This window comes from Pinus tabuliformis, chromosome Q (assembly GCF_031772625.1).
Source record: "Pinus tabuliformis cultivar Carrire ecotype Pingquan chromosome Q, CPIR1, whole genome shotgun sequence".
Lineage (NCBI taxonomy): Eukaryota > Viridiplantae > Streptophyta > Pinopsida > Pinales > Pinaceae > Pinus > Pinus tabuliformis.
The window spans coordinates 217702573-217707880 of NC_142296.1; positions in this window are offsets into that span (position 1 = coordinate 217702573).

The window sequence follows — 5308 nt, forward strand, 5'->3', positions numbered from 1 at the left end:
GCGGTAGATAACCTGAAATGAAACTCCTTCTAGGAACTGTTTCACTTGCCTTCATGGCTACTTTGGAACTTTCTCCATAAGATTGTCCATAGCCAAGACGCAAATACTTAGGCCTTTCCTCAACCATTATTGGCTCAACAATGCCCTGTGCATGTTTGCCCAGTCGTTTTCCTTCATAGCCCATTTTTTACATCAACTTGGACCTTATGCCTCTTGTATGTTTTTCAAAAGAACCAACATAAACATTCTTAGAGGAAATTGAAGACAAACTAGGATTGTTACCTCTTCTTCAAGCTGATACTTGACTAAGGCTTCTTTGGAAACAAGGAGTTGTTTCTCCAACTCATGCATCCTTTCCAGGCTCATATTTGCAATATTAAGTTTGCTCTCCATTTCCTACAATTTGTCAGAAAGCAACTGCTTCTCTTCCTTCATGGAATTCAATTGCTCTCGAAGTTTGGTGCTCTTCCTTTCATCCTCATACATTTCTCTCAACATATCCATCACGATGAACAAGTCTTGCTTCATGTCTTCATCGAAGAATCCTGTGAAGGAGGAAGATTTTGAGAACTCGCTTTTAGAAGTTATCATTATACAAATGAACAAAAGAACTTCAGAAAAATTCACAAAGAGCTTATTCAATTAGCCTTTTGCAAACAAACCTTCTTGTGTTTCAAGGATTGCCTTGAGGTCCATGGGGTAAGGAGAATGTCTTCAGCCCTTCTTCCTTCTTGTCCTCTCCTGGACTTAGCTATCTGTAGCTTTCTCTTCACCTTTGCAAACTCAAGCAATAGTCAATTTACAAACAATCAAACAGTCAAATCCTTTGTACTGTTTAAACACCTATCAAGTTAGACAAGTAATATATTGCTCTGTCTATCAAGCAGCTATGCTCTGTCAATCAAGCATCCTATTGCTCTGTCATTCAAGAAACTATACTTTGTCAATCAAGCAGCTAGCTCTGATACCACCTGATTTGAAATTAGGGTTTAACATCTTGTTATATTTACAAGAACCTCCCACTCCAAGGCTTAACAAATATATGATCTAGCTTATGTTGACAATTGTGGAATTAAGTACTTGAAACAGGTGTATGTCTTTGTTTGTTTTTAATTGTTTTAGTGCTTTAAGTGTTTCTGCTAATATAAAACACATATAACAATAATATAATGCAGCAAATAAGCAACACACACATAATAGTAATATAATGCAACAAATAATCAACACACACATAACAACAAATTTAATCTAGGAGTTCACCCTAACATCATGGGCTACGTCTCCTTGAGCTCTTGTCAACTTGACTTGGTTCTTTGGGATTATGGTAAAGCTTCTTTAACAAGTTCCACACTTAACTCCAAACGTTACTGAACTGAACCAATGGGCTTATAATGCCATTTATATCCCTAACTGTCCTCACTCTGCAAACAGATCTACAATTCCTTGGACTTGATTCCTTCAATCAGTGCTATGAGTTGTCTTGAGCTTCTTGATGGCACTAACTCCCTCAGAATTCTTCAACTGTCTCTAGAACTTCTTCTTCTATCTCCAGCACATATCAGACACCTACAACAGATTGATCATTTGATCATTTTCTTCCTAAAACTTCCTTGTATCTTCTTGGCCCTTAGAAGTCCCTAAATGCTTTTGCAAATCCCTACAATGGATTCAGAAGGTCCTTTACAGTCATAATTGACTATTGGATCACTGAGAATGAGTACTGGTAGCTCCTACAACTGCCTCCAACCTTTGGTGGCTTCTGAGCTCCAAATCAATCTTTCTGGATGAAATTTTCCATGAAGATGACTTCCCCAGCTTCTCTAGACTATCCCATCGAAGTCAGAAGGCTCTAATTAGCCTAGCGAGCCTCTTGTTCCACTCTCCCTGCTTCTCTGTCTCTCGGGCTCTGCCTATGTCTCTCGGGCTCTGCCTCTGTCTTCTCTGGACTCTACCTTAAAACTACTCTTTGAGTGCTTTATGTGATATCTCCACCAATATTGGTGATTGCACCTGACTCCAACTAAACTTACTATATTCGCTAAACTTTAGCAACTTCTCCAGGCTGACAATCAGAGGTAGCCTTTAGCATTATCGTAACTGTTGGGTGCACATATGTGCGGTATAATCCCGGCGGTTAGGGATAATCCTCCATAGAGCTTGCAATCAGGTTAACTGTCAACTGTCAATCTATCCCGTCCATCCAACGATTGTCGCGTCGTCTGCTCGCCAACTTGCCCGAACGATCTCCACCGTTGATGTTACCCTACTCAATCCAACGAACATCGTGCAATCTCGCGTAGATTTCTGCATGATCGATATCAAATGGAGGGTGCGCGAGAACAGCAGTTTTTCCCTGCTACGTGTCGCCTGTTGAGGCTAATCGTGTGCTTTTGGTAAAATACCACTTCTAGCCTTTTGCCCGCGTGAGAAACCGTTTACCGTCTTTCCAAGACCACCCACGTGCTTAATTCATATTTTAAGAAAAAGGCGCTTAATAAAGGTTTTAGCACTTAAAGCGAATATTAACCTTTTAACGCTAATTCACGTAGGACTAGCAGTCATGTGAACTACAACTGCATGTACATTGTTTGCAACCTTATTCTTAGCTGCGGTTAAGGTCCTTGATCATTTCTGATCATCTAATCCCCACATTTGTGGATCTGATCTTTAAAAAGAGGATCTCTAATCCTCTCCTCTTGCCTTATAAATTCACCACATACTAGAGGAGAAGGGATTGATTTTTGAAGTAAACTTATGTTGTCAATTTGAGGTTGGAAGCTTGTCATTTAAGGGAGGACTGGAGACTATTGGAAGGAGCTTTTCCGACATCAAGGCTAGGTTATATCTCTCCTTTTTGTTCAATTATAATACAAAAGAGTATTTCTTTCTCACTATATTTTCCATTGGATTTGATATATTGTATCTTTACTTTCATTGTCCATTGGTTAAGATATTAGGTACTAGTCTCCTTAATCACTAGTATATGTTGTGTTGAATCATATATATATATATATATGCCTTTGATATTGTATTTGTTAGTGTATTTGCAGGTCTGGATTTTGAGCATTGAAAGGTTGTGTCAAACCATAACAGGATCTTCAACAGGAATTTCGATTAAAAGGTATGGATTCGATACTCCATTACTATTATTTATGATTCAATAAAGATGAACCTAGAGAAAGATTTATCGGTTTGTTTTCTTGTTACTATATTCAGTCATTGAGTCTAGGGAGATCTTGTATTGTTAGTAAGACAAGATTTGTCCGCCTAAAAACTTATCCAAAGAACAAATTTGCTACTTCTTACTCGTTGATGGCATTTTTATAAGGCACGAGAACACCCATATTAATAAACATGTCAACTACCACAAACAGATAGTAATGGCCCTTTCTGGTTGTCGATAAATGATCTTAAAATGGAGGGACATTCCTCCTATAAAAAAAAATCGATCATTCTTTGACACTTTACAAGTTAACAAAATAGGTCTTTAAAGGTAAAACAAGTTTCACAATCTCTTCAAGATAGTGATTTAAGTTTCCATATGAACTTAAAAGAGAAAAAAAAAAAAACATATGCATCTCAAAATGATAAACATGAAGAGAAGAAACCAACATTTGATGACGGAGTTCACCCCTCTATTGAAGCCTCGTAATTCCGTTGCAACAACATGGGGGATAACCACATGGTCCGGACCTTGAAAGCAGCTCCTTTTCCATTTGGTATAGTGCCTCCGACCGGGGATAATGGGACCAGTTTCCCAGCAAGAATTGATATGATGATGGTGTTGCTTTGATATAAGGTATTATGGGTAATGATTTAACTAAAATGAACTATTTAAATAGTAAAAGACATGCATCTATCTATTCTAACATTATCTTACTATATACTCGGGAATAACTCAAATCATGCAATCTACAAAGATGTCTTAAAGCAAAAGCTAATAAAGATCATTCAATTGCTATCAGATAATAAATCGTTAATGATAATTATTTTGTCTAAATAGTTAGGCAATATAATTATGGAAAATATATCGCATATATCAATTGATCATGTATTCAATAAGGAATTACAACTGAAACATTTATACAAAAGTGTTTTGATGTCAAACTATAACTCATACCTCATACATAAGACAATATAAGAAAGATTACTGCTAATTTATAAACAAAACACAATCATAAGATAGAAGTACGAGATATGAAAGGTCCTACTCATGAGATTAATAATATTGATCCGCTTCTTTTCAACTAAATATACTCTACGAGTACAAAAATGCAAATTCAGTAGAGTCAATCTCTAAGAAAATTAGATCTTGTTCCAATTATCTCATCAAAAGTCACAAAAGTACATAAATGCAAGCTCTTGCAAAGTGTTTTTGATAAAATTTTGGACCCCTCTCTAAATGCATGGGAGGGGTTTAAATAATACAAATTATGTATAAAAAAATAGATTATTACATAAAAAGCTGAGGTTTCAAACAACCTTCCTCAAAATAAGTAAAATAAAAAAAAAAATAGAAAAAAAAAATGATGACAAGATTCTTCAAATTGAATGTCATATTCAGCCATTCGGTCCTTGAGCTCGTAGATGTTTATCATTGGCTTCATCTGGGGTGGTTGGCCAATTCTAGATCTCAATTTTCCCGTGAATACAACATCAGTGAGAGGTGGCACCATCTTTTGAGCAGAATTGGTTAAACAACCTAGAGTCATCCAATGACTGTGTGGTTTTACTAGAAACCGCCAATAGGTTTCCCAGTCAAGCTTAGTCAATTGTTTGATTGCCTCTGCATTTGTTTTGGCAGTCTCTTTCCACTGTTTTTCTAATTGTTTGATGTCTGGGAGAGCTTCTGGCCTGCATTCTTTGATAATATTGGCAGTGTGAAGGTTTTCGTTCACTGCCTCAATTATATTGTTTGTTGCACTGGCTGCTCTTGCTGCTGCCCTTTCTGCTTGCTTTAACTATATGTCCCAATCTGCAAATAAGATATCTTTGTGAGACTCCTTGATCTTTGGAAGATCAACTTTTCTTCCTTCTTCAAATTCCTGCCAAGAAATAAAATCTGAAATCCTCTTATTGATCTCTTCATATTCTAATCTTTGATCAACCATTTGATTGGTTAATTTATCACTTGTTTCACAATAGGGATTGATCGATGAGATTCTTTGGCAGAAAATTTCTTACTATTGTGACAAAAGAGAATTTAATTCAAGTGCCTCTTTAATGAATTCATCTGTTTGTGGACTGTCTTTGAATTTATCCATTATAGCTTGCATTTCGTGAATCTGTGCATTCTTCTCTGCAATTT